The sequence below is a fragment of the Calliphora vicina genome, chromosome 1, assembly GCF_958450345.1.
Source record: "Calliphora vicina chromosome 1, idCalVici1.1, whole genome shotgun sequence".
In the NCBI taxonomy this organism is placed as follows: domain Eukaryota; kingdom Metazoa; phylum Arthropoda; class Insecta; order Diptera; family Calliphoridae; genus Calliphora; species Calliphora vicina.
In genome coordinates, this window is record NC_088780.1 from 57,369,375 (window position 1) to 57,381,910 (window position 12,536).

Below are 12,536 nucleotides of genomic sequence, written 5' to 3' on the forward strand. Positions count from 1 at the left end.
CACATTTGAAAATCAGAAAAATTGCCTATTTTTCATATGGTCATTAAACAACCTTATACTTTATAAACTTAAATAAACTTATGTATGTTTAGGAGTTAAAAAAGCAACTTTTAAAAAAGCGATTACGAAAAAACATAAAAATCGCTCCACCTTAACCTTCGCTTTACCAAAGGTTTTTTATGTACATGGTTTACCAATACCCACCCGGGTGACACTACACTTCTATAAATATATGCGACGAACGAAATTTTAAAAAATTGAAAAAACATTATAAAAAGTTTACAATGGTTATATTAAATTATATAGAACTCTAGAATTTGTTCAGTGAGTACAAATTTCATTTAAATCGAAACAAAATTAAAAAAAATATTAAACCAATAAAATCGACGTGGTCACCCGGGTGGGTATTGGTAAAGCGAAGGTTAATGCACGTATCATAGAGGAGGTATGTCCTTTAGAAAATTAAATTTGTGACCACCCTGTTAGAATACAAGATGATTTATTGGAATAAGAGTTGACCACCTGTGGATAGGAAAATTTTGTTCAGCTTGTAACTTGTTTTAAAGACATTTCCCAATAAGCACCCACTAAATATAAATTCAAGTATTGGTAATTCAACTTGAATATCAGCCCCTTTTTCAAGTACTTTTCAAGTTATAAAATGTTTGAAGATATTTTAAAATTGTTCTTTTTTGTCAAACAAATAATAAATTTAAACTGGAATTCAACTGTAATATTCGGCTTGAATTCAAGTTTCCTTTTTACTGGAGAATGCTATTGAAATCCAGTGTAATATAACTGCATTTCAACCCTTGAAGTTTGAATGTATGACTGGAATTCAACTTGTTTTACACTTGAAAAAATGCTTATTGGGTATGTATAAATTTTGAAATTTTCGTTTGACACCTGTCTTCCTGAAATGTTCGATAAATACTCCCTAATGATATGGTTTGTTTGGAATTGAAAATGGGCAATATCAGACCATGATTTCGGTGCAAATTCCTTATGATATTCTGGTCAGATTTCAGCAGCTCATAACAGATAGATTTTGCTCCCACCAAATACAGAGAATTACCTTAGCGCCATGGATATTTGGTTTTGGTGCCGATTCAGCTACGATCTTACGCTTTGGGTTATCGTATTGAATCCATTTTTCATCATAAGTAATGATTCCAAAGATAGACGGTCAATTCAGGCCGGAATGACTATTATCATTAACATATTAACGTATTTTGTAGCACTCATCGAATATATAAAAATTTCCTATGATACGCCAATGTATATTGTATAAATTTCACCTGATTAAAGAAAGACAACAAAAATGTTCGCATTTCTTGAGTTTATTTTTTATATTGAGCTATCATTTTAAGACTATTTAACCTTCAAAGATCTACAAAATTGTTAAAAGATCTATCTACTTTGTCAAAAACAAAAGACTTTAGAAACAAACTTTTTTTCAGCTTCTATTCAAACCAAAAAATCGTATTTTTCTCGTTAATTACATCAATTGCATAAAATACACGTTTCTTTAGCTCAATACCCTGAACTTCAAAAGGTATTATTACTAGAGCAGCTACTATTTATACATAACCCACTCGCATAATTTATACCATAATTGTATTATAAATTAAACTTTGAAATAAACGAAAAAAAAAACTTAATTGAAAATAAAAAAAATAAATAAATGACAATTGAATGAACCATCAAATAGGTAATTGGTTGTTGTCATTGTTGCTTAGTTGGTCAAAATAAAAAAGAAAAAAAAACTGTGTAATAATTAGTTTTTGTTTATTTATTTGTTTGATTAGTCAGTCGTACATCGTTGTCTTTTATCGTTTCAGCGTTCAAAGACCCTGAAACGCATTCATAATTCCTAAACAAAGTAATGAATGAATGAATGAAACCAACAACAAAAATTGTGCAAATTATCTATGCACAACATGTACTTCAAGTTCATAGTAACAAATGTGTTTTAAACAATCCATAGCAGAGTTGGAATTTAAGTTGTTTTTACAACAATAGTTTCTTGTATTTAGAATAACTATAAAAGAATCATTTATATTTTTATTCTTGTAAGTGAATTTTCTAAAAAAAAGCTTTTATCAACCATGATCACCTCTCATTACAGTGATTATTACAACATTTTTGGCATGCGCGGAATAAGCAGTAAGTGACCAAACTGCTTTTGGGTTTGTATTAGGGTAGTGATTAAACTAGCAGAAAAAGTAATTAAAGGTAGCTAAATTACGGTTCAGAGACTAGTAACGGCATAATGTTCGGATAATATTCAATAAATTATTAGACATATTGTAGCAACATTTATCTTTTTATAACCCTTCACCTTCGTGAGAAGGGTATATATAAGTTTGTCATTCCGTTTGTTATTTCCACAATATAATTTTCCGACCCTATAAAGTATATATATTCTGGATCTTTATATATAGCGGAGTCGATTATGCCATGTCTGTCTGTTGAAATAAATTTTCTGAAGACCCCAGATATCTTCGGGATCCAAATCTTCAATAATTCTGTCAGACATGCTTTCGAGAAGTTTCCTATTTAAAATCAGCAAAATCGATCCACAAATGGGAGATATGAGGAAAAAACCAGGACAACCTGGGGATGAGATAACTTCAACAGTTAACTCATCCCCAGCCACATAAGACAACGATGAATCCGAATCTGTCCAAAAAAAAGGTAGCCAACGGGATGCTCCAAAGGCTGTTTATTCTTTGGCATCCATATCAAACGGGGAAGAGGGTTTGTTCTCCGAAAGATCGGAACCCCATTAAGGCATATGCGACAAACTTTTTTTATTTTTTATTCCTTAATCCTAATTAAAATAAAAGAAATTGTCGGACATTTTTTTTTGAGTCCAGACAACTATAATTAAAAAGCTCCCTATGCAGTACAAATTTAGATATTTTATTTACAAATAAATAAGAACAGGCAGGTGTATATGGGTTGGAGAAACTTGAAGAACTAACATTAGTTAATGCTACCGGGCGAAGTCGGGGTAGCAACTAGTATTTATATAAAATATCATCAACAAATATCTCTCGAGGTCTTTTCATAACTTAAGTTCCTATTATTTTTATGTTGTATTTATTTTTGTTATACTTGTTTTAGTTCTTGTTATTTTAGTTTATTTTATGTTACTTTACCTTTTTAGAAATGAATTGTGTTGATTTTTTTAAATAAAATTATATTTTTTGGTTAACATTTATGTAAAAGTTTGTTTTTTAAGAGCATATTTTAAAGTTTTTACTGCATATTTAAAGCTCTTAAAACGTTTTTAAGAGCATATTTCCGGTTTCCCTGGTGATGAGTATTTCAAGGGCAATAAAAACGAATACAAACACTTCAGAAAAACACATCTCCGCACACCATCGGGACCATATTTTTCCGAAAATTTTAATTTCCGTATAGCTGTCATAACAATTGATGTATTTATTGCTGCGCAATTTATTTGAGTCGCTTCAAATATTGTATACGGATAATTAGATAATTGATTCAGGCTCTTATTTGAATAAGAATAGAAAAAAAGTCAGCAAATCTCAGAATCATTTGAAGATTCTATGTCACCAAATATAATCATAGATTGATATCCAGATACTCGACGCTTCGAATTGACGAACTTATAGATTGATCTAGGATTATTTATATAATTATTGTAACATTGGATATTTGCTAAATTGTAAGCTGATCTGGATATTGAATAACTCGAGTAAACAGCAATAGATCAGATTTCCTGTATTATTTATAATGTTTATTTTTCAATTTTTTTTAAAATTCGAAACAATTTGCTGTTGAGAGTAGGTGAATCAATTTGGAATAATTAGCTTTCTTAATTCTTTTTCCTAATTTAGAGCAGGTTTTGCCGATACTTGCACTAATTTCAAGAGTAGGGTGATAAATATCTTCTGGCGTAGATAAAGGATTAATACGTTATACATTAAATTCACTTACCTGAATAAAAGCTAGCCTCTGCCATAGAAGGATGGGTACTCCAATATTAGCCATTCCCAGGAAGAATCTCTCATAGCCGAAAAATGATACTGCTACTGCTAAGTTTAAATCTAAATGTATTGGCTTTTTAGTAATAGTTGATAACTTAAATCCCTGACTATTTCGGTAAAATAGTACGAGTATATCATGAATTTCACCAAAGAAAAAACACAAGTTTTTATCTTTGGGTATTGCGATTTTTACCATAATCATTTAATTCTTTGGAGTCCTTTGGACAGTTTTATTTTTATTATATTAAATTACCAAAAAAATCACGATTCTTTAAAGGTCAATTTGTTTGTGATGTCTTATGGAATTTATGATATGACCTACAACAATAAGAACCTGTACTTTATCATAATATAAATTTATCAGGTATAGACAGGGGGTTAAATCAAATTATTTTAATCGAATTATGTGATGGTACTTGCAATCGACAAAATTCGATTGGCGAAATATTCGGTTACCACAACGAATCTCTTTTCTCTGTGTATGAAAATCTATATAATAAAGAAAACTGCGGACAAGTTTTCAATTTTCAATAATTTCGATATCTCGAAAATATATGTTATAAGTGTTTAACATTAAGAAACATTTATGAATCATTATTTAATTATATGTATACAGATAAGTTTTACCCTAATACTTATAAACTTTACATGTTGCTTAAAGCAATTGAAATGTTGATAAAACGCTTTGAAGTACGTTGAGTCAGACATACAGTAAAAAATAGTAAACAGTTTACAGCAGCACTTTAACTCGAACAGTCGTGGATTAAATAATAATTTAATTTGTTCAAAAAAAAAAAACGAGGAAGTAAATAAAATAAATATTAAACTATTTACACTAAAAACTTGCTAACTGAAGAAGTCAATAATATTGATTTCCTAAAATCTGTTTAACAAAAAAATAAATATTAGAAATAATGTTTAACCATTCAATAATATTTCAAAATCATACATACATATTTCAATCATACATATGTGTTAAATTTTATCTTAGTATGTATAGCGTGCAAAATTTATGTTTTTCGTTTAATTTATATTTAAAGAAATTGCCAGCAATTTAACAGAAATTGTTTAAATGGAATCCAGAAAATAATGAGTGCAATTTGGTGCAAACAAAACAATGATGCAACATTTTGGTTTTTTTACATAAAACAAAAAAAAAAGTTGCACAACATTGCATTATGAGGTGTTTTGTTGTGTCTTCTGTTATAAATTAAGAATTAATGTTTAAATAGTTAAAAACCACTTACATTTAGGTATTTTATTCCTTATAATTTATGTTGCACTGACTATTTTCGGAGTTTTATTTTTCAAGTTTATCTCAAAACAAGTTTTAGTATTTATTTATGATAAATTCAACTAAAATTGTTTACAAAATTTGTTATATTTAGCAATACAATACCACAAAAATAAGCAACAACCATCCGCAAAAAAACAAAAAAAATAAACGTTTAAATGGGTAAATGTTGTAAGTGTGTCTTAGGTCTTTCGTTTTCTCAAATGTACATATGTGAATGTTGATTGTTTCGCTTGAATTGTTTTATTTTTATTGAATTGTATCATTTTGATTGGAAATAATAAACTACATACGTAGATATGAATTAAAAACACCATGTTATGAATAATCAAAACAATCGATTATATGAAATATGTGTTTTTATTTAATTTATTTTTTTTGCAATAAATATATTGCACTTTATGTGCAACAAAAATATTTTGAACACATAACTGCAGAATAAATATTTAAAACACTTTACGGCAGTTTCAAAAGAAAATGTTGAATCACATCATCATGTGTAGTGTAGTGGTTAAATACTAGGGATGCCAAACGGAACAGGATTTTTCACCTGGAATTCACATATTCACCCATTAAAAACTTTTTTTGTAATTTTGAGACAAAATTTGAAACACATGGTTCTTGTTGGCTAAGAAATATATTTTGTTAAGGAATTTTCCAAATAAAAGTGTATAGATGGGTGTTTTCGCCCGGCAACTAAAGATGCCATTGGGTAGATATTAAGGATGCCAATCCCGAAATCCCGGGATTTGTGAAAAATAATCATGAGATTTTTCGGGATTAACAAATCCCGGAAAATTATGAGATTTTTTATATTTTAGGAAGATTTTTGAAGCTCCCAAAATACCTAGAAAGCTAAATTTCGGCATACTTATAATACTAATCTCGCTTCAAACGAGCTAGATTTTTTAATTTTAATCAGGGAACAGCAGGTCTCCCTTGCATGGACAGACTTTTACACAAGTTTATTAATAAATACGCGAACTTATTTTGTGCAAAATTTTATGAGGATTGCCGCATAATCAAGATATTTATGACTCCTCAAAAAGTAATCCGGTGACAATTGTATGGGGCTAGGGGAAATCATGGACCATTTTCAATACCAAACAAATTTTATCAACAGATAGTATTTGTGGATATATTTGGCAAATTTTTTGAAACTTTTCAGGACACTTTTTTGCCGAAACACTTTAATTTTGCTCAAACGAAAAAAGATATTTTTTATTAATTTTTGACACTTAATTTTATTTGTGGTGGAATTTAATTTATAGAACAGAGTTTTAATTTTTGGCATTCAAAATAGAAGAAAATTTAAATAAATTAAAATTAAATACAAAGTTTTGAGATTGGAATGGTGCCTTTTTAATTTGTCACCAGACACACTGAGTTGTATACAAATGTTTAAATTTTAATTTATTTAAATTTTCTTCTATTTTGAATGCCAAAAATTAAAACTTTGTGTCAAAAATTAATAAAAAATATCTTTTTTCGTTTGAGCAAAATTAACGTGTTTCGGAAATAAAAGGTGCTGTAAATTGTTAAAAAAAAATCATGAAATAGTGTATAGAAGTGTGATAAAGTGGTTCGGTCTGTATTTAGTCAGAAAATCAAAGGTAAAATTTCAAGTATTTTGATGTGTTAAATTCTCTCACAAGCAGTGTTGCCAGACAAAGTTTATCTTATGTCCCCAATCTGAAAGTCGATGTCCCCAAAAAATCCCCATTTCAAAATTGAAATCCCCAATTTTGTCACCATAAAAAAAATTAAATTATATTGTTAATACTAAATTTTACTATGTTGAGTTTAACAAACTAAAGTTGCAATCTGGCATAATAACATACGACAAGCATTTTTACATCTATTTACCTCATTGTCAGTTTTCAAAATGTTGATTCATCGATTTTGGAACAAGTTGTTTGGAAGATGTCATTTTACTTTGAAACCTGCCAAAGAATTCTTGATGTTTATCCGATTTTTGTATGAATTAGTTTTTATAACTCCTTGAGAAATCAAGAGCTTTATAATATTCGATTTTTTATTCCAGAAAAAGAAAGTATATTTTGTAAAAAATGGACAAAATAAGCCATAATTTCACCGCATCGGAAGTGGAATCCATTTAAATATAATTTAAAAAAAGCATTGTAAAACTCATTGTCGTATTAAAATAGAACTTAAAGATAACACTCTGCTGCAAAATAAAACTTTTTGTCAGAACTTGAAAAGCGACCCAATGGTGGTTGTAGACCTAGGTGAGGGAATACTAAAACCGTTTTCAAAGATTTTGAAACTTCCTCAAAATTTTGAGTTATTTTGAAAAAAACTGTTTTAAGTAGTACTTAGTACCTCTAACTCACACATTTTGCATATTTTTTTCGTCGTTTTTCAAATTCAACAAAGTTATTTTAATTTTTTTCTATGAAAACCTATTTTTTTACACAGTGTTTTAAAGACAATAGAATATATAGAAATAAACATTACTTGTCGAAATCGGTTTATATTTGCAAAAGTTATTAAACTTTTTCGAAAAAAGTTCCAAAGAAGGGTATATTGAGTTAGAGCTGATGTTTGCAACGTGCAAAAATATTGTCCCAATACCAACCTTAAAGTATACCAATATGTTCTGGATCACTTTCTGAGTCGATTTTGCGATGTCCGTCCGTCCATGTAAACCTTGTAATCAAACTACAGGTCGTAATTTCAAAGATAATTTGGTACAAGCTCTTGTATTGCCCCAAGGACGAAGCCTATTGAATTTGATTAGAATGAGTACATCATTTCTCATAGCCCCCATACGATTGCCCTATCTGAAAATAGTTAAGCTGTCATAAATATCTTAGTTATATAGATATAAAAAACAAATTCAGCAAAAATAAATTTTATATATGCCGAACCTGCCTCACCAAATTTACCATATAATGCCCACTTCCGAAAATCATTTTAATGAGTATAGATTTCTTAAAAATATTTCAAACTCAAATAAAATTCAACACAAATAGTTTTCATATACATATACAGAAGACATGTTAAGAACTAAATTTTCTTCATACATTGCAATAAAAATGTATATCAATGCATTGGTATAAGCTTTCATATCAAAATAAGTATTGAAATGCTATTAAAATCAAATTTTGTTTTTTTTTAGATATTCTTAACAAAAACAATACTTATAACTTACAAATGTATCAAAAGATGCACGGTATTTTAAAACGTAATCAGTTTTCTTTCCAAACCCGTTGAAAAATATAAAGTCGGACAAAAACTGACTAAAGCTGGCCCACACGGAATGATTTGTTCGCCTGATTTGTGATTGAAAATTTTCAATTACTTGTGATTTTTATCGCGCACATCCCCATTAACAAGTAACAAGATGTCGAACACGACCAAATCATAATCACAAATCAACCGTGTATGGCCAGCTTAAGTTACAGGTCGACGATAAGTTGAAGAACATCATTGAAAACTTTTTTTTTTGAATAAATTCTGAATTTGAGGATGTTTTTGAAATTTTTTGACATTTTTTTCACTTTCGCACAGTGTAATTAACATTTAAATACGAAGTCAAAAATTGGCTCCTAGAGAATGATTCAGCTTTCTGTGTTTAGCAAGAATTTAAAACAATTTAATATCTGTGAACTTTTGATGAAATCCTTTTTTAATTTTTTTATTATCAAAATAGTGTCCTGGAAACGAAAAATCTAAAATTTTTGTGTTTTTCATCAAATTCTGAAGAAATGAAAGAAATAAAATATGATTATTTAAACAAAATATAAAACCAAATAGATTAGAAATTGAAATGTTTGTCAATAAATAGCTCTTCTGCTTTATTACTAGGCCAAGTACTCTACATTGTGAATACCGCTAATGTCTAAAAATGTAAAATCCCCAAAAATGGATGTAAATCCCCAAATTTTGTTAAAATCCCCAAATCCCTCCCCACGAAATTCTATCCCCAAAAAAATCTTGAAATCCCCAAATTGGGGACAAATCCCCACATCTGGCTACACTGCTCACAAGTATGTTGAATTCACATATCACAAGTACGTGTGAAGAGAGTAATTGTTGTTACTCTCAGCTTACTCTCAGTTGCGCCTCTAGTTGTACCCCATGGTAGAACCAACCAGGTACAATTATTAGGGAGAGTTTTCAATATTTACCCCTACAACGTCAAATAACTCATTTACTCTAATCACTTTTTATTTTGTTTTCTCAATGTTTTGCACGTTATATTAAAACTAACACATATTTATTTGGAAAAAATTTTATTTGAATTGAAACAAATAAATTACTCAAAAAAGTTACACATACGAGTGTTGTTTTTGTTTTCACATAGTTTTTTTTACTAATTCATTCTCACCACTTAGGTTTTTGATAACTGCGTTAGGTCTTTGACAGGAGAGTTTCCGCTCTATGGTACGTACATAGGGATGCCAGATTCAGAATCGCAAAAAGCTTGACATTGGGTTTTAAAAAGCTGGACAAATCATAAAAAACTGGACATTAAAAATATGACCAAGAAAATGTTAATTTGTGTAATTATTTTTTTAAATACTTGGAACACGACCTAGCGTGAAAGAAACTTATTACGCTTTAAAATTACAATCGGTTTTTTATTTAGTATAGAGATTGTTTAAAATAGGAAAAACTCTTTCACATAAACATACAACTTTTCTAAAATTCTCGAATTCATTCCTTTCACCTTTGGTAAACAAAATAGAACCATATCATTTGACAAATCTCTTGGTATTGATTATAAGCTTCACGAAGGCAGCAGTAATCGATACATAGTTCATCGTTATCTATTTCTTCAGATATTTCAAGATTTTGTAAATCTTCCAAGAAAATATGACACTTTATGAATTTAAAAATGGTATTTTTTAAAAAAGAGTCATCACAAAAATCGTAACGATTTTCTAAATAGTTAACCGATGTTTTTACAAAATCTTCTAATTCAGTCTTAAAAGTTTTATGTTCATTAGGCGAATAATTTTTTCAAAATGGTGTTAACTTTGATGCCAAAAAATGTGTTATGTATTCTACATTTAAGGCTACTGCATTATGTTTTGCATAAAATATAAATATGCTTCTGATAACACTATGCAACAAATTTCGGGTCATCGCCGCCAGCCTCAACAACTCTAATGGGAAATGAAAGTTCACCATTAACTTAACAAAACTGCCAACGGATTTTAAAAAGTTACCTCGAATTTAATTTTTATGGCCTCTTGAAGTTGGGCCATTTTTGATATTTTTTACACTAGAGTGAAAAAACTATAAATATATAAAAATATTTAATGGACTTTAATTGTGCGTACTTATTGTTGCCTTGAATCCAATGTGGAAAAATATGTTTTTTCTTTTATTTCCTTTATGGTGGGTGGTATAGGCGTGGTCAAATATAAATAAATTAAAAATTTTGGATTAAAATACACTACATGACATTCGTTGTCTTTTTTTAAAAAATTTTATCAAATGAATCTGATTCTATTGAATACTACAATTTATTTTCAGAATGTAATCTGAATATTTTGATAAAAAAAACATTTTTAAAATTTTTTTTCTGTTTTCACTGGAACCAATATAAATATTTTAAAGTTTAAAATTTAAACTATATGGTTCGAAGTCTTTTTGATGTTGATGGAAGCTGTAAATTCTGAGTATCGTCACGCTCTTCTTTCGAGGCTGAATCCATTTCTGCTTCACTATCTAAATGATATGAGAACACGGTAAAACTTTTTGTCATTTATTTTGTTCCTTTCTTCAAAAAATACATACACATTTTTGCATAAGTTATTGCTGTGTACTAATTAAAGCAAGTAAATTTTCATTTATGGATATTATTGTCGAAAATTTCTATTTAGCTGGACAAATTCTATTTTAGCTTGAAACTGGACAGGCATCAAAAAAGCTGGACAATCCAGCCAAGTCCAGCCCGGCTGGCAACCCTATACGTACACTTTGTAAATAATATTCAAAACATAGAGAAAACACATAGAGCGGAAACTCTGCTGTCAAAGACCTAACTCAGTTGTCAGAAACCTAAGTGGTGAGAATGTATTAGTAAAAAAAAACTATGTGAAAACAAAAACAACACTCGTATGTGTGATTATTTTGAGTAATTATTTTGTTTGAGTTTTTTTCGAGTTTCCGCTCTATGTTCTCTATTATTCAAAACAAAAAATCAGTTGAGTGCAAAGCAATGGATTACTCATTGTGGGTGAAAATTAAAGTCATTCATGCAGGGCTCTAATACTGATGTCGGATGTCCTCTTTAGACAACATAATTAAAAACATATTGGTTACAAAAATATGCCCCACTGTGCTATGCTAAAGCTATAAAAAACACACTGTAATATGATCCCAAAAGTGTGTCGTAAAAAGTATTCATTGAATATTTAAGATCTAAATTAGGGATTACTGATTGTCTGGCCATCCAAACGCATTAAATTTGTATTTCAATGAACATTTATGTGTAAGTGAGGCAATAATTCCTGATTTTTAATAACATTTTAAAATTATTTAATAGTGAATATCCCCTAAATATGCTTCATAATAATTGTTAAACTCAGACAAGAAATGTTAGAAACTAAAAAATCCGAAACATTCGGAGAAAGCCCTAAATCGAGAGTATATTTGTATAGGGGTTAGATAAAATAATGAACCGATCATAACTACCTATGTATATTCCATAATAATAGCATTTACCAAATAATATTAAATTATGTATTTTCAAAATTACGACTCAGAACTTAGATATTGCACTGTGGCAATTAAAAAATCGTGTTTTCATAGCACTGGCCGTACAAAGCACAAATTTACAACTTTAATTGCAGTTTGAAGATCATTTATAGAGTAAGTTCGGGTAATGTGGTATACCTATTTATACCCTACACCACCATAATGGGGAGGGTATAATGCGTTTGTGCAGATGTTTGTAACGCCCAAAAATATTAGTCTAACACCCACCTTAAAGTATACCGATTAGGGTATTCAATCGATTAACCTTTAATCGGTTAACCGATTAATTTTGGACGGTTAACTGTTCGAATAATTTGAAATTGCCTATTTTCAAATAACAAATAAACCGATTAATTTGTGTCGATTAACCGATTAACCGAAATTCCTTTTTTTTTGCACTTTAAACAATTTTTTTGTATTTATTTTTTAAATTAATCAAAATCTAAAACAATCCAAAACGGAATATTCTTTATCGTGCTCTTGATTTC